The 25,411-nt window shown below is 40.5% G+C and overlaps 1 long non-coding RNA gene across 3 annotated transcripts in view; it reads right to left on the bottom strand.

The window, feature by feature from the left end:
* The window catches only part of LOC112934946 (uncharacterized), a 46,668-nt gene that overhangs the window by 13,338 nt on the left and 7,919 nt on the right, over positions 1 to 25,411 (bottom strand). For 2 of the 3 annotated variants that reach the window (XR_012000917.1, XR_012000919.1), the window contains one exon: positions 22,359 to 22,530. This is a non-coding gene — a long non-coding RNA (uncharacterized lncRNA). Of the gene's footprint in view, positions 1 to 9,323; positions 10,370 to 22,358; positions 22,531 to 25,411 lie in introns of those variants that run through there. The other variant, XR_012000918.1, reaches the window with a different exon arrangement.

Raw genomic sequence — 25,411 nt, 5'->3', positions numbered from 1 at the left:
ACGAATATAAAATGCTTAGCACAACATGTTGTCACTCAATAAACATGAGTTCCTTTCCCTTTTGCTTTTCAAAACAAGCAAAAATATTTAATTTAAAAAATTCATATTTTAATGAATTTCATATATAATTCTGATATAATTCATATATAATTCATATATAATTTCATATATAATTCTGATAAAGAAAAATTTTAAATTTAATTAATTTAAATTAAATTCATATTTAATTTAAAATTTAAATTAAAAAATTTAATAAATTAATTTTAAAAATTCATATACCGATAGAAAAAGGACTACAAAGATAGATATCTTAGGGATAGCCATCTAAATTCAAATGTATTTAAAATAAATAAATAAATAAAAAATAAATTCAAATGTATTATCTAGGGATGCCTGGGTGGCTTAGTTGGTTAAGCCTCTGCCATTGGCTCAGGTTGGGATCTCAAGGTCCTGGGATCCAATTCCACATGGATGGGCTCCCTGTTCAGTGGGGCACCTGCTTCTCCCTCCCTTTCTGCCCCTCCTCCCTGGCTGGTTCCCTCTCTCTCTCAAATAAATAAATAATTTTTTTTTTTTTTTTAAATTCATGAGAGACACAGAGAGAGAGGCAGAGACACAGGCAGAGGGAGAAGCAGGCTCCATGCAGGGAGCCCCATGTGGGACTTGATCCCTGGTCTCCAGGATCACACCCTGAGCCAAAGGCAGACACTCAACCCCTGAGCCACCCAGGCGTCCCAATAAATAAAATCGTCAAAAAAAAATTTTTTTAATGTATCCTCTAGGAGGCAGGGGCAAGGGAGAGGACAAAGAAGCCACAGTAAGGTTGCAAAATGCTGCAAATCCACTTAGAGTTGTTTACTGACTTCTTCCCCACTGGCTTCCTCTCAATCTTTAGGGAACATAACCGAGAGCTCTAAACTCTCATTGTTTCCCCTCGTTGTGTTTCCCAATGGGAATTAGCAATCCACTAATATCCCTGTTGCCAATTTTAGCCAGAGGAGCCCCAGAAATCTGCTAAGGAAACGTTCTTGCAACTTCCCCTACAAGCTGACGAAGTGCAGTCCTCTCTGACACATTTGGAAGAGTCATCAGAAACACTTTCTGGAGAACTGACCCAGTGCCCCGGGCAGGAAGACGGTAAGAACAAGGCTTCCAGAACAAGGCCTCCCTAAGAGGTCAAGGCAAATGCCGACAAAGGGGAGCCAGAGAACAGAACGAGCAGATTTTGTCTTTTTTTAGTCATTAAATTTTTTGAGGTAAATACAAATTTAGATGCAGTTGTAGGAAATGATAGGGAGAGGCCTTGCGTAGCCGTTACGCAGTCTCCCCCGTGGTAACATCTTGCCACACCATATCCAGTATCACAACCAGCGTCCTGGCAGTGACGCGGCCAGGACACAGCCCCACCACCACGAGCGTCCCTCATGATGGCCTTTCCTAGTCACATCCCCCTGCCTCCCACCCTAACCCGGAGCCACCATTGATCTGTTCTTTTCTAGAAGTCTCAGAGTACAGAATGTGACTTAAATGGAATCATACAGTATATAATCTCTGGGCTGTTGGTTTTTTTTTTTTTTTTTTTAAGATTTTATTCATTTATTTGAGGGAGGGTGGAGGCAGGCTCCCTGTTAAGGGGGGAGACCAACACAGGGCTCCATCCCAGGACACTGAGATCGTGACCTGAGCCAAAGGCAGATGCTTTACCGACTGAGCCACCCGGGCACCCCAATCTTTGAGGATTTAATGCTCTAGAGATTCATCTAGGTTGTTGTGTGAATCCTTAGTTCTCTCTTTGCGCTGCTAAGTATTATTCCGTGGTGTGGATGTAGCACTGTGTGTTTAACTATTTACCTGTTGGAGAACATCTGTGTTGTCTCCAGGTTTGGGCTATTCCTAACAAACCTGCTATGAACATTCATGCATAGATTCTTGTCCAATAAGTCTTCATTTCTCTAGAATAACTGCTCAGGAGTACTATGGCTGGTTTGTATGGCAGCTGCATGTTTAGTTTTATAAGAAACTACCAAACTACTTTCCAGAGTGGCTGTATTTTATATTCCCACCAACAATGTATGGGAAATCCAGTCTCTCTCCATCCTTGCCAACATTTGGTGTTCCCACTATTTTTTTATTTTAGCCATTCTGATGTGTATGTGATAACATTTCATTGTGATTTTAACTTGCATGTCCCTAGTAGCCAATGCCGATGAGCATATTTTCACCTGCTCCTTTGCCATCTATGTATCTTCTTAGTGAGATGTTTCTTCATAGCTTTTGCCCATATTCTAACTGGATTGTTTACTTTTTTGCATTTGAATTTTGAGAGTTCTCTGTGTATACTATATACTAGTCCTTTGTAGGATATATAGTTTGCAAGTATTTTCTCCTACTCTAAGTGGGTCTTTCCATACTTTTTTTTTTAAGATTTTTTTTATTTGTTTGTTCATGAGAAACACACAGAGAGAGGCAGAGACACAGGCAGAGGGAGAAGCAGGGTCCTTGCAGGGAGCCCGACATGGGACTCGATCCTGGGACTCCAGGACCACATCCTGGGCTAAACCACTGAGCCACCCGGGCTGCCCATGTCTTTCCAACCTCTTAACAGAGACTTTCATAGAACGAAAGTTTCCATTTTGATGAAGTCCAATTTATCAATTTTACATCCCTGGGATTGTGTTTTTAGTGTCCAGTCTAAGAACTCTTTGCCTAGCCATAGATCTTGAAGATTTTCTCCTTTTTTTTTCCAAAAATGTTATACTTGTTTATTTTATGCATAAGTCTGTGATCTATTCTGAGCTGATTTTTATATAAGGTGTAAGACTTAGGTGGAGGTTTATTTTTTTGCCTATGGGTATCCAGTTCCTCTAGTACCATTTGTTGAAAAGACTACCTTTCCTCTATTGACTTGTTTTTGCATCTTTGTCAAAAATTAGTTGGCATATTTCTGTGGGGTTTATTCTGGTTCCCTCATTTTGTTCCACTATTCAATTGTCTATCTTTCTACCAGTACTGCACACTCTTAACTACTACAGCTACAAGTAGCTTGAAATTGGGTCAACTGATTCCTTCCTCCCACTTTATTCTTTTTCAAAAATGTTTGTTAGGAGCACCTGGGTGCCCAGTCAGTTAAGTGTCACCTTTGGCTTGGGTGATGATCCTGGGATTTGGGGATTGAGTCCCATATTGGGCTTCCTGCTCAACGGAGAACCTGCTTCTCCCTCTCCCTCTACTTCTCCCTCTGCTTGTGTACTCTCTCTCTCTGTCAAATAAATATCTTCTAAAAAAAAGGTTTTAGTTATTCTAATTTCTTTACCTTTACTCATAAATTGTAATCTCATGTATAGCTAAAAAAGAAAATCTCACTGAGATTTTGATAGGAATTGCATTAAACTTTTCTGTGGGTTTAGGGAGAATTGCCATCTTTGCTATGCTGAATTCTCCAATCCATGAACATATGCCTCTCCATTTATTTTGGTTTGCTTTGATTTCTTTCACCAACTTTGTGTAGTTTTCAGCATACAAATTCTGTACATGTTTTGTGAGATTTACACTTGAGTATTACTTTTTTTAACCAACTGTAAATGGTATTGTATTTTTAACTTCAATGTCTGCATGCTTATTGCTGGAAAACAGAAGTACAATTGATTTTTGCATGTTTATACTGTAGCATGTGAATGTGCAGAACTCATTTATTAGTTCTAGGAGGTTTTTTTTTTTTAAGATTTTATTTATTTATTCATAGACACAGAGAGAAAGAGGCAGAGACACAGGCAGAGGGAGAAGCAGGCTCCATGCAGGGAGCCCGATGTGGGACTCGATCCTGGGTCCCCAGGATCACACCCCAGGCTGCAGGCGGCACCCAACCGCTGTGCCACTGGGGCTGCCCCTATAGGAGGTTTTTTGTAGATTTCTTAGGGTTTTCTACCAAGAAAATCATGTTATCTGCAAATAGGGACAATTTTATTTCTGCATGCCTTTAATTATTTTTCCTGTCATATTGTCCTGGCTGAAACTTCTAATACCATAATAAGAATGGTGAAAGTGAGTATCTTTGCCTTGTCCCTCGACCTGAGGAGTATGATGGGCTGAAATTGTGCCCCCCCCCCATCTATATGCTAAAGTCTTGCCCTCAGAACCTCAGAATGTGACTTTATTTGAAGATAGGGTCTTTAAAGTTGTAAATAAATTAAATGATGTCTTTAGGGTGGGCCCTAATCCAGTATGACTGACATCCTTATGAGAAGAGATTAGGACACAAACTCACAGAGGGAAGACTCTGTGAAGACATCATAGAAGATGAACATCTACAAGCCAAGGAGGGAGGCCTCATAAGAAATCACCCCTATTCACACTTTGCTATACCTTCTAGAATTGTGAGAAAGTAAGTTTCAGTTGTTTAAGCCACTGAGTCTAGTACTTTGCTATGGCAGTTCTAACAAACTAATACAAAGCTAAAGTATGCATGCACCTTTTCTCCATTAAGTATAATGCTAGCAAAAAAAAGAAAAGAAAAGTATAATGCTAGGTGTAGAGGGGTTTTATAGATGTTCTTTATCAACCTGAGGAAGTTCCCATGTATTCCTATTTTTCTGAGAATTTTTATCACGAATGGGTGTTAAAGTTTGTGAAATGCTCTCTCTACGTCAATTAATATGATCATGTGATTTTCTTCTTTAGCCTGTTACCATGGTAGATTATATTTGATTCCTTTTCAAATATTGAACCAGCCTTATATCTCTAGAATAAGTCCAATCTGCTTACAGTATAGAAGTCCTTGTATATGTTGCTGAAATCTACTTGCTAATATTTTCTTAAGAAGTTTTGTATTTGGGAGGGATCCCTGGGTGGCGCAGCGGTTTGGCGCCCGCCTTTGGCCCAGGGCGCGATCCTGGAGACCCGGGATCGAATCCCACATCAGGCTCCCGGTGCATGGAGCCTGCTTCTCCCTCTGCCTGTGTCTCTGCCTCTCTCTCTCTCTCTCTGTAACTATCATAAAATAAATAAATAAATAAAAAATTAAAAAAAAAAAAAAAAAAAAGAAGTTTTGTATTTGGGATCCCTGGGTGGCGCAGCAGTTTGGCGCCTGCCTTTGGCGCAGGGCACGATCCTGGAGACCTGGGATCGAATCCCACGTCAGGCTCCCAGTGCATGGAGCCTGCTTCTCCCTCTGCCTATGTCTCTGCCTCTCTCTCTCTCTGTGTGTGTGTGTGTGTGACTATCATAAATAAATAAAAATTAAAAAAAAAGAAGTTTTGCATTTGTATTCATGGAAGATATGGGTCTGTACTTTACTTTTTTATACTTTCTTTATCTGGTTTTGGTATAAGGTAATATTAGCTTCATAAAATGAATTGTGAAATGCTTCTTCCTTTTCTACTTTCAAAAGAAATTACATACAATAAAAAAAATTGCTGAAACTTGGTGTTCTTTTTTTTTTAATGTTTGGTAGAAATCTCCAGTGAAATTATCCAAGTTTAGGGGCACCTGGGTAGCTCAGAGGTTGAGTGGTTGACCTTTGGCTCAGGTTGTGATCCCGAGGGTCCTGGGATCAAGTTCCGCATCAGGCTCCACACAGGGATAAACCTAGTTGGGGAGCAGCCGAGGTGGCTCAGTGGTTTAGTGCCGCCTTCAGCCCAGGGCCTGACCCTGGAGACCTGGGATCGAATCCCACATCAGGCTCCCTGCATAGAGTCTGCTTCTCCCTCTGCCTGTGTCTCTGCCTCTCTCCCTCTCTGTGTCTCTCATAAATAAATAAATAAATAAATAAATAAATAAATAAATAAATATCTTAAAAAAAAAAAAACCTAGTTGGGGATTGATGGTGGTAATGGTTGCACAATAATACAAGTATATTTAACGTCACTGAAATGTACACTTAAAAATGGGTAAAGTAAACTTTATGTTATGTATATTTTAACACAACTGAAACATAACCCAGTTGGGGATGATACATACAGACACACAGAGATAGAGACAGAGATGTTATATATACACATACATAACTATGTAAGAATTTTTACTGGGCAGCCTGGGTGGCCCAGCAGTTTAAGCACCTGCCTTCCGCCCAGGGCATGATCCTAGAGTCCCGGGATTGAGTCCCACGTCAGACTCCCTGCATGGAGCCTGCTCCTCCCTCTGCCTGTGTCTCTGCCTCTCTCTCTCTATCATGAATAAATAAAATCTTAAAAAAAAAAAAAAAGAATTTTTACTTTGTTAGTTTATAATGAAAGGGTTGGCTCTATATGCACTCTCCTCAAAAGAAAAAAAATGAGTAAAGAAAATGTGTCTAATATCTCACTTTTGTTTTCAATACTCTAAGAAACATGAGCTTCTTAAAAGGTTAAATCTATCTTTATCTTGAGATTTATATAATAGAAAGTCATGTCATGAATAATCTGGACAGGACGTCAAGGCCGCATCAGAGCAACATAAATAAATTATATCCTCATCCTAAAGACTGCTTATACTGCTGCAAATTTACTTCTGAGAAGGAAGTTATTTTATATTTAGCTTCATTTACATATCAAACTTCTGGGATGACAAGACTTTTTAAGTTCCCTTTATGTTTCTTTTCTGGGTCAAAAGACTTAGAGGTCCTCTTCCTGCTACTTGCTGATTTTTTTTTTTTTTTTTTTTTTTGGTAATTTCTTCTGGTATTTTGTTCATATTTCATTATTCACTGTCATTTTCGTTATCACGGACTGGTATTACCCCAGTTCCTGTGACACAGGTCCTGTGGCCGGATCATTGAGTCACCACCCATGCAACTGGCACTTTCCATTAGTCCAGAGAACCACGGACAAAGTCCAAAAACGTCTGGAAAAGGAGTTGAGAAAAGACCTCTCCCAGCCGGCAGGCCCTGAAGTCCAAGTCTTGCTGTCAATGGTGTGCTCTCCTCACACATACACAGGTCTTTTCCATAATGCTGGAATCCAGGGGAAAGGACTCCTGTGGTTATGAAGAGGGGAATTGAAAGTGGAGTTTCCTGCTCTTGCTGTTTGCATAGCACTTGCTGTCTTCTGCTAGGAAGTCACCAGGGAGATAGCAGAATCGGATTCCATTGTTACTCTGCCCCTGACAACGCCTTCTCCACCCCACAGCCAAATGTTTCATATGCTATGTTTTTAAATATGTTTTATATTTAAGAACATAAATCATGGGGCACCTGGGTGGCTCAGTCATTAAGCGTCTGCTTTCAGCTCAGGTCATGATCCCAGGGTCCTGGGATGGAGCCCCACATCCTCGTCCTCATCCTGTCCTCGCAGTTGGGCTCTCTGCCCAGTGGGGAGACCGCTTCTCCCTTTTCCTCTGCCTGCCGCTCCCCCTGTTTGTGCTTTCTCTCTCTCTCTCTAATAAACAAATAAATAAAATCTTAAAAAGAAAAAAAAGAACATAATCAGATAGTTTCTTTGTTGCTTAGCCTCTAATGGTTTTCCAGTGCTCTTAGAATAATATCCAAACTCTATATGGCAGTGTGATCTGGCTTCAATCACATTGGCTCCTGTCCCTTAAAGTCATTAAATGATTTTCCCACCCCAAAGCCATTACCCTGGCAGCTCCCTGCCTCAGCTCTTCCCATACAGGGGTTCATTCTCATCCTTCAGTTTCAATTCAAATATTACTTTCTATCACATCATCTGATTTAGTTCCTTCATAGCACTGACCACACTATAACTGTCCTATATATTTTGCTGGTTTATATATAAGCTGTGTCTTTTCCCTGAACTCAAACGTAAACTCTCTACAGCACTGTTGTCGGTCTTGTTTACTGTCGTGTGTGCAGTACCTGGCACTGCCTGAGTAAGGTGGGTGCTCTGTGTAAGTGTGGATAAACAAATGAAGGAGTGCGTAAAGATCCGTACCTTCTGCCTCAAATCCTAGTGGCCATAAAACAGCTCCCCAATGTATACCACATCGTGGGACGAGTATCCCGCAATCCAAGAATTTATAGTCTGAAGTTTGTTCTTAAAGAAAAAGGCAAATACTTAATGTGCTAAGAATTATTAAGAAGGTGTCTCTATCCCACCCCCAAAAGAGATAAAATTTTGATAAATTTACCATTTGCAAAGAGAACACCCAATGGCTAGTACCCACATCTTCCAGACGTTAAAACGATCACGTGCTTGCTAAGTTGCCACCTAGGGTGTATCCTCAGGAAGAAAGGACTGGAATACAGAGATGTTAAGAAACTTAAACTTTTGGGTGCCTGGGTGGCTCGGCTGGTTAAGTGTCTGCCTTTGGCTCAGGTCATGATCCCAGGCTCCTGGGACTGAGTCCCCCATTACACTCCGTGCTCAGTGGTGAGTCTACCTCTCCCTCTACCCCTCCACCCTGCTCATGTGGCTCTCGCTCTCTATCACTCTCTCCCAAATAAGATCTTTAAAAAAAAGAAAGAAAGAAAGAAGAAAGAAAGAAAGAAAGAAAGAAAGAAAGAAAGAAAGAAAGAAACTTAAACTTCTTTCGAGTCACACACAGGGGTGTGTGGTTCATATGGAGTCTAAAAAAAATCAGCACCAGAAGGAAGAATCTGCTTGTGTTTCTCAAACACTGTGTATTCTAGGAAAAAGCATATTTGCTTCTAAATAGCCAGTCCTTCTCTAAACACAATCATGCTGCAAAAGTGAAAAGCAATCCTTTCGAAGCTAGCAAGCCGAAGGAGCAACTGAGAAAGAGACTAGGTTGCTCCAGTGCTATTCCGCTCAGGTACCCCGTCTCCTTTCCACCCTGGCGGCCCAGGAACTGCTTCTCCCAGTTGCCTTGGGTAGGCTCCTCCCCAGGAAACTGATGTGAGTTACCTGGGAGGGAAGGAGGAGTCACAAGTGAGGGTTGTCCTTCTGTTGTTTGAACGATTTAATGTCTTAAAGTGAGCCTGTATTCATGCATCATTTATAATAAAAACAGAAGGGACATCTGGGTGGCTCAGTGGTTGAGCGTCTGCCTTTGGCTCAGGGAGTGATCCCGGAGACCTGACATCAAGTCCCTCATCAAGCTCCCGGCAGGGAGCCTGCTTCTCCCTCCGCCTGTGTCTCTGCCCCTCTCTCTGTGACTCTCAGGAATAAATAAATAAAATCTTTAAAAAATATATATATAATAAAAAGAGAAAATAAACTTACTTTAAGAATAAACCTCTAAAAAAAAAAAAAAAAAGAATAAACCTCTAACTTATCTTCTTAGAATGAGACTGTCTTCCTGGGAAACAGCCACTTGAAAAGTAATTTGTCTTTTTTCATGAATGTACATTTATCACACAATTCAGCAACTCCACTCATAGGCATTTATCCAAAGGAAGTGAAGACATATGTCCACACAAAGACTAGCGCATGAACATCCATAGCACTTTATTCTTAAAAGCCAAAGCTGGACACAGTGCAAATGTCCAAAAACCAGTGAGTGAATAAACAAATTGTAGTGCACACAGAATACTCTCCAGTAATAACATGAAGGGACCTGAAGAGACACACAACATGCATGAAGCACAAAAGCATTATGTTGAAGAGTGTATACTACATATTTCACTTAACTCTAGAAAAAACAAATTGAGTCTATAATAATAAATAGGAGATCATTGGTTGCCCGAGGTCAGGATTTGGGGGGTAAGTTTTTACTAGGAAAGAGCACAAGGGAACTTTCCAGGGGGTTGGAAATGTTGTCATCTTCATTGTGTCAGTGATGACAGAAGTGTATATATTTGACAAAACTCACTTAGAAATGGAGGCAAATTTTTAAGACACTGGATTGCGAGAAGCTTAAGGAATTTGAACTAAACTTGAAGCCATCAAGGAAGTATAAGAGATTTTTAAGGTAAATTGAAAGGCAAGGAAATCATTTAAGAGGTAACAAAATATGCCAAGTATAAGCTTATAAGCACCTGAGTGAAATACAGTGAAGGGCAGTGGTGTGCTGGTAAATGTTTAACAAACAGCTCTGGTGGGGATGGGGAGCCCTGATTTGGGGGTACCTGTCCATTTCCCTGGTGTAAATATTCCCAGCACGGCATTTTTCAAGCAACCAATGTGATGTTATTGAACAGGGTCTGAAAAGAGACGCTCCCCATTAGCTCTCACAAGCCAATACAAGCAGCCCCAGCACACAACAGGGTAGAGGGCATTTAGATTTGAGAAAAACAGTTAAAATGTGTGTGTTGGCTAGAGTAAGGCAAACTGTACTAACAAGTTTGAACCACTAAAACTTAGTGATTCAAAAACAGACTTCTTTCCTTTTCAAATAACATTCAGGGCCAGAGATCCCAAGTTGGTGAAGGCTCTGGTTCACATAGTCATTCAGGGACCCAGGCTGACTGAGACTCCACATCTTGAATAAATCACTCCCCAAGTCACTCTGGCCACTTCTATCATTGGAAATTCAGCCCCTGAGAGGAGGAAAGAAAGAATATAAAGGAAAGCACATACACACACACACACACACACACACACACACACACACACAAAAGGAAAGCACAGGGGATATTTTATGGAGCAGGCTTAGAAGTAGCACATACCATAGTCTGCTTATATTTCTTTGGAAAACTTAATAACCTGGCTCTATCTAACTTCAAGGGAGACTGAGAAATATGAAGCTGGAAAGCCAAATGGGAGACAGAGCATTCTGGAGCTCAGATAGCAGTCTGTGCTATTTTGAGAGATTCTAAGAAGGTAGGGCTGTCCGATAAAATAGAGGATGTCTAGTTAAATTTGAATTTCAGACCCAAACAAATGAATCATTTTGTGGTATCCATATTCCCAAATATTACACAGGACATACTTATATTAAAAAAATTATTTTGGGGGCACCTGAGTGGCTCAGTGGTTGAGCATCTTTCTTTAGCTCAGGACGTGACCCCGGGGTCCTGGGATTGAGTCCCACATCGTGCTCCCCACAGGGAGCCTGGTTCTCCCTCTGCCTGTGTCTCTGCCTCTCTGTGTGTGTGTCTCATGAATAAATAAGTAAAATCTTTTTTAAAAATATTTTTAGTTTATCAGAAATTCAGATTTAACTGAACACTTGCAATTTTATTTACTAAATCCAGCAAGAGTAATTACCAGGTTTCAGAATTGGATGAGATAGTAATTGGTAATGCTATTATCTGGAGGAAAGATGACAAGTACAGGATAATCAAACACACAAGAGATCCACTATAAGCCACCATGGCAGTTCACTAACTTAAAAATGGGACATGTACTTGGTAGTTTTGACTAATATTTGCCATTGGTCAGATCAGTCTGGGTACTTTTGGGACAGTCCAGTCAAGATACAATAATCATAGACCAAGAAAGTAGGATGGAAACAATAGCATTAGGGCAAAATATGGAAAGATTTCCAAGCTACATAAAGTAAAAAAGGCTAGGTGCTGAGTAATGTGTACATGTGTGCGTGCACATGCAGGCATGTGTGCTTGTATATGTGTGGAGTATCTGGAAGGAAACAAGAAACTGGTAACAGAGATGGTCTCTAGAGGGGAACTGAATATATGAGTGAGGGAACAATGGAAGAGGCTAATTTTTCACAATATCACCTCTGTAGGGGCCAAAGGCAGACCATTCCAAGATGGGCCACTTTGGCATGAAGAGTATTTTGAGTTAAAAAGCAACCAAGACCCACCAGATTCAGGAAAATCTCTACTTTCTCTACAGCTGCCTAAAATAATTTAGAGAGAGAATCTGCTCCAGGAAGAGAGCTGTCACTATTGGTAACTACAGTACGGTGTGAACTAGGGATGATGGAAAGGGAGCAAGCTAGCAAGGCTTGTTTGATCAAAGTCCTCTCTCTGTCCCATTGTTTCTGAGTGGTCCACCAAACATTCAAGTACCAAACATTTACCCTTTGTCATCTTCCTGAGGATTGCTTCCTTCCCTTTGAAGTCCCAGACCTCTACCCCGTCTCCTTGGCTCAGGATGACATATATATCTCATTTTGCTTGACTGTCTTTGGAATTTCCGTGTCTGTGTGGGTTCCCCAGACATACACTATTATATTTGATTTTCTCCTGTAAATTTGCCTCATGTCAATTTGATTCTTGGTTCAGCTAGAAGAATCTTGAAGGGGACAGAACATTCTTGTTCCCTGACACCTTTCATGCTTTTTTATTTTTTATCATATGAATATATTCATCGTTCAAAAAGTCAATCATTTTTAAAGATGTATTTATTTTAGAGAGAGAGAAAGTGAGCAGAGGGAGGGGCAGAGAGAGAAGGAGAGAATCTCAAGCAGACTCCCCACGGAGCACAGAGCCTGAGGAGGGGTTCTATCCCATGACCCTGAGATCAAGATGTAAGCCAAAATTGAGAGTTGGATGCTTAACCGACTCAGCCACTCAGGCAACCAAAAAATATTAATCTTTAAAAACAAATAATCCCAGGGCACCTGGGTGGCTCAGTGGTTGAGCATCGGTCTTCAGCTCAGGATGTGACCTCGGGGTCCTGGGATTGAGTCCCACATCGTGCTCCCCACAGGGAGTTTGCTTCTCCCTCTGCCTATGTCTCTGCCTCTCTCTGTGTGTCTCTCATGAATAAATAAATAAAATCTTAAAAAAAGAAAAAGAAATGATACCACTTCCCACTGAAAAAAAAAACAAGCCTCTTTTAAAAAACAAAACAAAACAAAACAAAACAGGCCTCTTTAAAGAAATGGATGCTTCTGGGGTTAAGGTATTGTGCCAGAAAATGAAGGTAAGCCCCCAAAATGGTAGGAACATGTGAAAAGGACACAAGAGCTAGTCTACTGGCAAAATACACTACAATATAATTATGAAAATAAATAAATAATAAACATAATGGCATTTAACCTATAAGAGTAAAATAAGTATCCATGAGTTCATACATAGAAACACACATATTCACTTACATACATACATTCATTAGTGAGGGAAAAGGGAAGGCTCTTCTTTAAAATGGAATGTCAGTTAATAAATATAGACAGAATGATGGGTCAAATTTATTGTTTACAACAATCACAGTAATAATTGATTTAGGACAAAATCATCAATAGATTCTACTTTACAGAAGTTATTCATTGAGCTCCAGATCTTGCCTGGTCTAGATAATTATCTCCTTTGATTAATACTATACATGTAATATACTAATATGTTACATATAATAATTTTGTATGGGTGTGTGTGTATATATATATATATAGAGAGAGAGAGAGAGAGAGAGAGAAACAGAGACAGAGAGAGAGTTATCTGTTAGGATTAGGTTCAACTGATATAAAAGAACCCTTTCTCCCTCCTGTTGTATTTCATAAATCTCATTTTCTCTCATGTAAGAGATGACCTGAGGTAGGCGGTTCTGGAGTAGTATGCCAGTGTGTAAAGTGGTCCTGGGATCCCTGGGTGGCTCCACGGTTTAGCCCCTGCCTTCAGCCCAGGGTGTGATCCTTAAGTCCCAGGTTCAAGTTCCATATCAGGCTCCTTGGATGGAGCCTGCTTCTCCCTCTGCCTGTGTCTCTGCTTCTCTTTCTCTCTCTGTGTGTGTCTGTCATGAGTAAATAAATAAAATCTTTAAAAAATAAAATAAAAATAAAAAAATAAAGTGGTCCTTTCAGTTCCATTCCACCATCTGTAGAGTGTTACCCTTCTTCTCATGATTCAAAAGGACTTCCAGAGACACCTGGATGAGCATCTGCCCTTGGTTCAGGGCGTGACCCCGGGGTCCCAGGATCGAGGCCCACATTGAGCTCCCCGCATGGAGCCTGCTTCTCCCTCTGCCTATCTCTGTCTCTCATGATTAAATAAAAAACAATCTTTAAAAAAAAAAAAAAAAAAGACTTCCAGAGTTCCAGTGGTCATACCCACCTTCCAGAAAACAACTGCACTCTAGTGCAGTCCCTTCCACACCTGCTAACTTCGACTTAGTTATATGGCCCCATCATCACGCAAAGGCAGCTGGGAAATGTAGTCTTTGAACCCTGTGCCCTGCTAAAACCCAGGGTGCTGTTACTTAAGAAGGGGAAAATGAATAGCCATTCTATGATAGGCAGTACTGAGACCATCTTAGAGCTGAGGAAACTGAAGCGCAGAGCTCAGACTGCTTAAATAACTTGCCCACATTCACGCAGCTTGTAGGAGTTAACAGCTGGGACTGTTGCACCTCAGCTCTCTTGCTCTCTCTCTCCCCAAAACCGGCAGGCTTCCCAACACCCACCCCCAGCCCAGCTCACTGCACAACAGCTTAGAGCTCAGCACCATGCCAGCTTCTCTGAAGCTAATGCAGGAGAGCCAGAGGAGAGGCAGGCAGGGACAGGAGGCCCCACCCTAAGAGGGAAGGAGCACCCCCCCAACCTTTCCCATGTGGTAGGTAGATGACAAAAACCTGATTGGGTGGCCGGCCCAGAGAGGGTTAATCGGATTAAAACAGCCCACCAACAAACCCATAAAATGCCTAGAGGTAGAAACTCTCTCTGGGGCCCCCTCCCTCTTTGGGAGCTGTGTGCTGGGGCTCAATAAACCTTGCTCTGCTGCCCACCTCTCTGTCTGGTCCACTTCTCCATTTTTTGAAGCAGCGTGGCCAAGAACCTCAGGAACAGAAGGAAAAGAAATCCTGTAACAAAGCCACACCATACACACAGCATATTTATGTGATACACATTTTGCTCCAGGATTTAGGAATAAAACAAGTTTACTTAACACAAACATAGCCATTTATGGTGTACAACAAGACCAGATTCACTTATTTTTATGATTAAACAAGAGACCTGAAGAAATTTGATCATGGGTTAGTCCCTGTGGACTGGCCAAGCTTGAGAAGCACCCCCTTTCCCCACTGCCCAGCACCGTTCCCACTACACACCTGTTTGTTGTTACTTGTTGGCTCTAGTTACAGCTGTCTGTTTTCTGACCTTATCACCAATTACAGAGTTTACTCTGCTTGGAGCCTATAGCCTCTACATCCCAATAGTACTCCTGTCTTACATAGTATTGATTTGTACCAGCTGCTGTTATAAAGAAAACTAGGCCCCAAATGGTGTCACTTGGGCCAGGCCAAGTCACCAAGCCAGGGCTTAATACCTAACCTAATTGCAGTTTCAACCTCCCCCAGAAACGAGAAACCTTAATGGGTGAGTCAGGCATTTTCCCATAAATACCCATAAGATAATCCATCCTGGGGGCCTTCTCCATCCCCCCAAGGGAGATGAGGTCATCTGCATAATAAGACCCTCGTGCTCCCCTGTGAGGGAAGGTGGGTGATCTGGCCTGAAACAAGCCTTTCTTTTCTCTTGCTAATAGCTTGCCGGCCCCACCCTCCTTCCTATTAAAACCTTCGATTTTGTATAACTCAGGAGCTGTCCTCTCCTTACTGATGGGATGCTGCCCAATACACTTAATTTCATTAACCATTTAATAATGCCAATTAGATCTTCAAAATTACTTAATTCCATTTTGTTTTTTTAACACTGCCAATTGATTTTTTTAATGCTGATTTTTAATAGAAATGTTCTGATGTTTTTAAAAGTTGGAAAATGACTGGTGATCCCATTTAATATTTTTTTTTTTTTTTTTAATTTACGATAGTCACAGAGAGAGAGGCAGAGAGAGAAGCAGGCTCCATGCACCAGAAGCCCGATGTGGGATTCGATCCCGGGTCTCCAGGATCGTGCCCTGGGCCAAAGGCAGGCGCTGAACCGCTGCACCACCCAGGGATCCCCTGGTGGTCCCATTTAAATAGAGTCCCTATGTAATAATAATATTGCTGCTACAAAATATAATTTCCCAGCCATTTCACACAGCTTTAGGAATATCAGCTGATTTGCAAGGAAGGGTCTTGATTCTGATAAATAATTCTATGTGGCCCTGAAAGCATACAGTCTTAACTCGTGATTATACTTCCAGCCTAGCAGTTCCTTTGATGCTAAAGGTCCCAGAGTTTTCTGCAGATAGATCTTTCATGGATGGAAGTTTTAATTGCAGAGCTTCATGCAGCTGATGAGATCCTATTATAGTGTCTGCTTAAAGGTCCTGGTTCAATTTTAAATAAAGCTCCCTAGAATACTACCAATTTTGGTGTTTGCTCCCTACAATTATTATACAAGCTAATGAAAAGTTTAGGAATACAATTTGGAGGACTATCAAATTAGTTCCAGACATCTGACAGGGAGATCTGCAAATGATATATATAAAAAACATTTCTTTTTTTAGGGCACAGATAGCAAAGAGCTTAGCAACATGTACCAAAGTTTGATTATAATGAGATAAATGGATTATAGTTTATATGGACAAGTAGCTCAGAGACTTTCTAATGTTAATAAAAACCAGCTCAATCAGTTTGCCTTAGTACTGACACAGTTTTTCAGGGTGTTTGGGTGGGGAAAACAGAGGAGGGAACATCTGAAATATTATATATGGGAAACTACACTTCCTAATGCCTTGGGCTCTTACAAATAGATGACATTTAAGCCAAATAAAAAAGTAAGGTTGGGACCCTTGCATCTGCTGCACTGGAAGACACAATATTTAGACATTGGGAAAAAATGTCTAAGACATCCTGAAAATTATAGAAGTTCTGTCCTTTGGGATCCAAGACTCTGGGTTCTATGATGACCCTGTCATAGGGTTTCCCAACCAGGATTTAGCAAAAGGCAGGAAAACCATAAATTTCCCAGTCAGCATTAGGTGAACAAAACCAGATCTCAAAAAAGATCTGGGAAAAGATTGGTTATAATTATACCTCTGATGAATTTACATATCAAATTTCATTGGATTTAAGAAACCATCTCAAATTCCAAGGTATTAAAATGTGAGGAAAAAAATCAAATCTGTGCCTTAGAATTGATGATACATGGCGTGGGAGATGAGGACTGGGCTGAGGCACAAGTTTCCTTAACTGGGAAAGAGGCCAAAGAGAAATATATGTAAAACATAATGACCATGAGGCAGAAATGTTGTTGGGGCAAGACTCAGAACTGGATATGTGCTCAGAACAAACTGCAGGCCAGATTAATTAGGAGCTCTGAGTGGGAGGACTATTTTTATACAAGAGTCCATTAGGAAGAGGATCTGTGTCAGTATGTAGGCCCTGTGAAGTCATTAGTTTGGACTGAAATAGTCACATCTACCTTTCCAAGCCCACTGCGATGTCTTACAAAGATAATCACAGAGAAACTTTTCAACTGGTCTCTTATTCCCAAAACAACACCTCCAAGGACGTGTGGAACCCACACTTCCAATCGTTAAACCAATTGGAATGTTATAGGGTTTTTCTGTTGTTTTTGTTTTATTGTTATAGGTTTCACTGATGGACACTGGGGATTTAAATAAATTTTGGTTGCCATGGTAGGCTTGAGATTCAGTCAGCTGGAGACTGATAACTAGTCAAAAGGATCTATCCTATCATGTTTATATTCATAATTGCAATGTAATATTTTCTCTGCTTATTTATTTACATTTTGTTTTGTTTTATTTACATTTTGAATGGCTGGTTGGGACTATCGGTTTTAATCTTCTAAATTTCCAATCTTGTCAATCGTCTGTATAACTGAGTCTCTATTTTGCTACTTCACGATCAATAAAGAGGAGTTCTGCTTAATAATAGAGCCATGCAACCTGAAGCCTACAAGACAGAACGCTCTTAACTGTCTAGCTGCCTACAATTGTCCAAACCTGGTTTGTTGCCCACATATTGTGGAGATGGAGGGACAGATGTCTGTGGCAGAAAGCCCAAGATGGCATCCCAACTCTCTTTGCTTTCCTACATGACATAGAATCTCTGGTCTAATTTCTAGAGAGAGAAAACTAACCTGAATAGAATGCTGACAGGGTAGTGTGAGACCTGGAAAGTTGGAGATGTTTAGACTCTATAGAGAAAGTACCAGGGCAAAACTGCAAGCTATTCAACAGAGTATAATATAATTGGAAACGGTATTGTAGGAAATTGGTCTGACTACCACGGTGCAGAAAACAGACAAGAGTAGACAGGCCACTTACACTTTAAAAACAGGTCCACACAAAAATAAAACAATGACATCGATCAATCAGAAAGTAGATCATGAGGGGTGCCTAGGTGGTTCAGTTGGTAGAGCATGGGACTCTTAATCCCAGGATAATGAGTTCAAGCCCAACATTGGACAAGGAGCCAAGGAAGGAAAGAAAAAAGGAAGAAGGAAGGAAGGAAGGAAGGAAGGAAGGAAGGAAGGAAGGAAGGAAGGAAGGAAGGAAGGAAGGGTAACACCATGACCTGATGTAATGCTATGAGGATTTCCCAAAGGAATTAATAATTTTTAAGTGATTTTTAATTTTTTTATTTTTTAGGACCTGCTTCCAAGCCACACAAAAGAATAAATAAAAAAATTTAAATCCATCCTTTGTTTTTGTTTTTTTTAATCAATTAATTTATTTATTTATTTATTTTTATTGGAGCTCAATTTGCCAACATATAGCATAACACCCAGTGCTCATCCCATCAAGTGACCCCCTCAGTGCCTGTCACCCAGTCACCCCCACCCTCCACCCACCTCCCTTTCCACCACCTCTAGTTCGTTTCCCAGAGTTAGGAGTCTCTCATGTTCTGTCTCCCTTTCTGATATTTCCCACTCATTTTCTCTCCTTTCCCCTTTATTCCCTTTCACTATTTTTTATATTCCCTTTCACTATTTTTTATATTCCCCTTCACTATTTTTTATATTCCCCAAATGAATGAGACCATATAATGTTCGTCCTTCTCCGATTGACTTATTTCACTCAGCATAATACCCTCCAGTTCCATCCACGTCGAAGCAAATGGTGGGTATTTGTCGTTTCTAATGGCTGAGTAATATTCCAAAGGAATTAATATTATTGAATACCTACTATGTGCTGGACTCAATTGCTAAGGGTATTTTCCTTATCTAACCCTAACTTTAATGTAAAATAGGTTTGGCCATTCTCATTATTCAGATGAAAAATGTACATCCATGAAATTATGTAACTTTCCAATGTCACTGTTTCTGGGTGGTAAAATTGGGATTAAAATCCAGACCTGGGGCACCTGGGTGGCTCAGAGATTGAGCTGCTGCCTCTAGTTCAGGGCATGATCCTGGAGTCCTGGGATTGAATCCTGCATTGGGCTCCCTACAGGGAGCCTGCTTCTCCCTCTGCCTGTGTCTCTACCTCTCTTTGTGCCTCTCATGAATAAATAAACAAAGTCTTTTAAAAAAATCCAGATCTGACTAATCCCAAACCTACTGCTCTTTCCACGAAATCAGGTGGTCCTTATACTCTAAAAACTGCAAAAATAGTGTTGAAAAAAATTAAAGAATATTTAAATAAAGGAAAGACACCCATGTCTATGGATCAGAATATTTATTATTGTTAAAATGGCGATACTACCCAAATTGATCTACAGATTTACACATTTCTTATCGAAATCCTAACTGGCCTTTTTTGCAGAAATTAAGTTGATCCTAAAATTCACATAGAAATTCAAGGAACCAACAATAGCCAATACAATCTTGAAAAAGAACAAAGCTAAAAAAAAAAAAAAGCAACAAAGCTGAAGGACTCACAACTTTCTAATTTCAAAACTTACCACAAATCTACAGTAGTCAAGGCAGTCTGAGGGTTCTGGGTGGTTCAGTTGGTTGAGTGTCCAACTCTTGATTTTGGCTGAGGTCATGAACTTGAAGTTATAATATTGAGCCCAGTGTTGGGCTCAAAACTGGGAGTAGGAGCCTACTTAAGAATCTCTCTTTCTCTTTCCTCCTCTCTCTGGCCCTCCCAGCTCCCTCTCTCAAAAAAAAAAAAAGAGAGAGAGAGAGAGAGAGAAGAAAGAAAGAAGAAAGAAAGAAAGAAAGAAAGAAAGAAAGAAAGAAAGAAAGAAAGAAAGAAAGAAAAAAAGAAAGAAAGAAAGAAAAAAAGAAAGTTTGGTACTAGCAAAAGGATAGATATAATTCAATAGAATAGAATAGAAAGTCTAGAAATAAACTCCTATGTTCATGGTCAAATGATTTTCTTTTTTTTTTTTTAAGATTTGTTTATTTATTCATAAGAGACAGAGAGAGAGAGAGAGGCAGAGGGAGAAGCAGGCTCCATGCAGGAAGCCTGATGTGGACCCGATGCGGACCCAGATCCGAGTATCATGCCCTGAGCCAAAGGCAAACGCTCAACCGCTGAGCCACCTGGGTGTCCCATGGTCAAATGATTTTCAAGAAAAGTGCCAAGACAATTCAAAGTTGGACCCTTACCTAACACCATATACAAAAATGAACTCAAAATGGGTCATAGAGGAGTACTTGGCTGGCTTGGTTGGAAGAGCATGTGACTCTTGATCTCAGGGTTGTGAGTGTTCAAACCCATGTTGAGTGTAGAGATTATTAAAAAAAAAAAAAATCATAGATCCAAATGTAAAAGCTAAAATTACAGAGCTCTTAGAAAAAAGTATAGGGGTAAATTTTTGTGACTTTGGGTTAGGCAATGGTTTCTTAGATACAAAACCACTTAGTACAAGTGATAAAAACAAATACTTTTTCATTTCATCAAAATTCAAAACTTTTATGCTTTAAATAATAGCATCAAGAAACTGAAAAGACAGGGACGCACGTGGCTCAGCGGTTGAGCCTCTGCCTTTGGCTCAGGGCATGACCCCAGGGTCCTGGGATGGAGTCCCTCATTGGGCTCCCTGCATGGAGCCTGCTTCTCCCTCTCCCTGTGTCTCTGCCTCTCTGTGTCTCTCATGAATAAATGAATAAAATCTTAAAAAAAAAAAAAAAGTAAAACTTAAAAAAAAAGAAACTGAAAAGACACCCTAAAATATAGGAAAAAAGTTGTGAAAATTATATCTGATAAAGGCCTTCTATAGAATATAAGAATAAATCTTACAACTCAATAATAGGGGTGCTGGGTGGCTCAGTGGTTGAGTATCTGCCTTTGGCTCAGGGTGTCACCCTCGGGTCCTGGGATCGAGTCCCGCATCAGGCTCTCTGTGGGGAACCTGCTTCTTCCTCTGCCTGTGTCTCTGCCTCTCTCTCTCTCTCTGTCTCTCATGAACAAATACATAAAATCTTAAAAAAAAAAAAACTTTAATAATAAAAAGACAAATCATCCAAATTTTTTAAATGGGCACAAAAATATGAATAAACATTTCCCTGAACATCATCAATAATTAGGGAAATGCAAATCAAAAACAATAAAACATCAATTCATACCCGCTAGCTAAAATGGCTATAAACAAACAGTAACACTTGCTGCTAAGGGGGTGGGGTGGGCGGATAGGAACTCTCCTACATGGCTGGTAGGATGTGAAATGGTACAGCTGCTTTGGAAAATAGTCTGACAATCCCTCAGGAGGCTAAATATAGAGTTACCATATGGCTCAGCCATTCCACTCTAATGTATAAATCCAAGAGAAAGGAAAACATATGTCCACACAAAACTTGCACACACATGTTCACAACAGCATTATTCGTAATAGCCAAAAAGTGGAAACAACTCAAATATACCAACCGAAATGGTACACAACATGCAGTATATCCTTACAATAGAACTTTTTTGGCCATGACAATGAATGAGTACCTGAATCTTGAAAAGATTATGCTAAGTGAAAGAAGCAGCCCCAAAAGACCACATATTGAATGGCTCCACTTACATGAACTGTCCATGATAGGGTAATCTATAGAGACAGACAGGAGATTCATGGTTGCCCGGGGACAGGCTTGTGGAGAAATGAAGAAGTAACTGCTAGTGTCTATGGGATTTCTTTTTAGGATCATCAGAATGTTTTAAAATTGAGTGCCGTGATGGTTGCACAATTTTGCAAGTGTATTAAAAGCCATTGCATTGTATACTTTAAACAGGTGAACTGTTATGGTATTTATCTCAAAAAAGCTGTTAAAACGAAAACCTTAAATCATCTGTTTCCATATTGAAGCAGATGTCCAAATATCGAGTTGACAGCTAGTTATTCTGCTTCCCCTTACCATCAGCATTCTCAGATAGCTTGTGTTTTTTTTTGTTTTTTTTTTTTTTTTTTTTCTTTTCTTTTTAAATTATAGCCAGTACTGGGGAATTGAATCATGAAGCTCTGGTTGGACTTTAGAGATTGGCTTGATTTTTCAGAAAGTCAGTAACCCTAACTCCCGTTTCCTGTTTAGCTATTATCAGCCTAACCTTATGGGCCTCTGTTTTTTCCTCATTTGTGAATAAAAAAGATTGCACAGATAATCTCTGAAAGTTCTTCCTGTGACACTGAAGGAGCTTGGACTACTCCATCAGTGGAAGTGCTGGTTTTCTTCTTCTCCTTAGAACCAGTCAAAATCTGATATGATTTCAATTTACCTAGATGATTAGCAGGGCCGATTATGAAAAACTTATAGCAGATCTTTGTATAGACAGAAAGACAACAGATGCATAACAATGTGAGGTCAACACTTGTGGAGGTCAATTACTTAGTACTCACCTTAGAACAATAAATCAGGGGGGATCCCTGGGTGGCGCAGCGGTTTGGCGCCTGCCTTTGGCCCGGGCCCGATCCTGGAGACCCGGAATCGAGTCCCACGTCGGGCTCCCGGTGCATGGAGCCTGCTTCTCCCTCTGCCTGTGTCTCTGCTTCTCTCTCTCTCACTGTGTGCCTATCATAAATAAATAAAAAATAAAAAATAATAAAAAAAAGAACAATAAATCAGTCTCCACAGAACATAAAGACTCCTAACTCTGGGAAACGAACTAGGGGTGGTGGAAGGGGAGGAGGGCGGGGGGGGGGGGGGGGGAATGGGTGACGGGCACTGAGGCGGACACTTGACGGGATGAGCACTGGGTGTTATTCTGTATATTGGTAAATTGAACACCAATAAAAATTAAGTTATAAAAAAAAATCAGTCTCCAGTAATTGTGTTCATTTCTTATTTTTACCTGTTTATAAATGACCAATCAAGAAAATAAGAAAAAAATGTATCCAAGTAGGGGGATAAGGACCCCAACCTTCAAAGATAATCACTATTAATATTTCAGTGTATTTTCTTCCAATAATTTTGCACTGTAGGTGTTTTGGGTTTTTGTCACTAAACACTAGAAGCATTTCTCCATGCCATTTTTTTTCTCCATGCCATTAAGTAGTTTTCATAAATATCATTTAATGCCAATGGAGGTATCAGTTTATTCAACCATTATCTTATCACTGGACAGATAGATTGCTTCCAGTTTTTCCCTATCTGAAATAATGGGAAAAAAAGATTATTATCTTTATGCAGAAAGCCTTTGGTGTCTAGGATTATTTCCTGGGATAGATTCTGATTCCTGAGAATTAAAATTAATGAATTAAAGGATATGACCATTTCATAGCATTTGTCAAGAAGTTGTACCAATTTACACTTATATGGAGTAGTGATATCATTAATTTACTTCATATAACTGGACCCACAAAATGAAGGTTACCCAGTGGCCCAGTCCAAGCCACAAATCTAAACTCAAGTCAGCCTGCATGGACCAGAAACACCTGTCACGGAATCCCACCGTACACCAATCATAACCATCCAACCCAGCTTTAGCTAGCTTACCTTACCCTAGAAGACCGAACCTGCTAGCCTTATAAGGAAATCCCTGATCTCCTAGCCAATCATGCTGTTTCTCAGTTGCTCCTTCTAAAGCTCTGTGAGACTTGTTCTTGCCCCAAATCCCTCGGGAAGAGCACTCCATTGCTCTTGAGGCACTGTACTTCCCTAGACGTACACAGATTGGTTTCCCTTAAATAATGGACATCAAATTGGTTACTAAATTGTAGTTTTGTCATTTGATAGAGATGGTTAAGATAGACTTAGTGTCCTACAAAGTATAATTTAAGACCTGAAATTTCTAAGTTAGGTCTTCATCATTGAAATATTTAGTGGGGCATATGCCGGTGGCTCAGTCAGTTAAGTGCCTGACTCTTGATTTAGGCTCAAGTCATGATCTCAGGGTTGTGAGATGAGGTCCCATATAGGGCTTATGCTCAGCGTGGAGCCTGCCCTCACTACCTTGCTCTCAAATTGTTTTTCTTAAAGAAATAGTTACTTATTGTTTATTATCTATATACCCTTTTTAGAATCTAACCTCTACAAGGGCAGGAATCTTGGTTTATTGGTAGATCTCAAGCATCTCGAACAGTGCCTGACAGATGGAAGACACTTATATATTTGTTTTAAGAACAAATGAAAAAAAAAAAAGAACAAATGAAATAGAGCAGCCCGGGTGGCTCAGCGGTTTAGTGCTGCTTTCAGCCCAGGGCCTGATCCTGGAGACCTGGGATCAAGTCCCATGTCGGGCTCCTTGCATGGAGCCTGCTTCTCCCTCTGCCTGTGTCTGCCTCTCTCTCTCTCTCTCTCTCTGTCTGTCTCTCATGAATAAATAAAAAAAGCCTTTAAAAAAATAAATGAAATAGGGGTATTTGGGAACCCTGGGTGGTGCAGCAGTTTAGCGCCTGCCTTTGGCCCAGGGCGTGATCCTGGAGACCCGGGATCGAATCCCACGTCGGGCTCCCGGTGCATGGAGCCTGCTTCTCCCTCTGCCTGTGTCTCTGCCTCTCTCTCTCTCTCTCTCTCTCTCTCTCTCTCTGTGACTATCATAAATAAATAAAAATTAAAAAAAGAAATAGGGGAAGTTTTTTTTTTGATCATTATTATTATCAGTTCTGACACTCAAGCAGCTAGATTCCATAGCAGATTGTAACAGCACGGGCAAATGAGGATGTTCCTATATTCATCCCATCCTCTGGTATTATTTACCGTGACACAATTTAAGCTTTGATGACTTATCACATGCTTACTCCAAATATAAAAGTTGCACTTCCTCGGTTCTCATATGTAGCAGAAACTACTAGTTGCCAATCTAATGTCAGGTTCTCTTGCTTGTTTGAAGACCATGCGCTCCACTAGAAGCCCTCATTTCTACTCTTCTCCACAGGCCAACAGGTGTGGCCAAATGACTAATGAGATCTACATGGAACTTGTTGGAAGTCCTTTAAGGAAAGCTCTTTGAAAATGGGAACAAATAGCTGGTGTGGTCCTTTGTTTTCCTTCTGCTTCCTGCCTACAGTGTGAACGTGATGGCTCCAACAGCCCTATCTTGAACAATGAGGTAAACTGAAGGCTGGAAACTCTGTTCAGTGGGTGATAGAGCAGAAAGATACAAGGAATCATTGTAGGATTTAAAAAAAATATATTTTATTTATTCATGAGACACAGAGAACGAGCATCCCATTGCCACCAGGCATCCCATTGCAGGATTTCGTTTCCCTTGATACCCGTGCTTCTTGGTCACGCTGCTTCAAAGAATGAAGAGATGGGCCAGACGGAGTGTGGGCCCCAGAACAAAGTTTATTGAGTGATAGTACAAAGCTCCCAAGAAGGGATGGAAGAACGTTGCCATGGGGAGTTTCTACATTTAGGGGTTTTTATGAGCTTGTGGGTGGGGTGTTTTAATCTGATCAAACATGTGCCTGTCATCTGATCAGGTCTTTGTCATCTATCACGTGGGAAA

The sequence above is a fragment of the Vulpes vulpes genome, chromosome 4 (genome assembly GCF_048418805.1).
Source record: "Vulpes vulpes isolate BD-2025 chromosome 4, VulVul3, whole genome shotgun sequence".
NCBI lineage: Eukaryota > Metazoa > Chordata > Mammalia > Carnivora > Canidae > Vulpes > Vulpes vulpes.
This window is presented reverse-complemented; position numbering and strand designations above follow the sequence as displayed.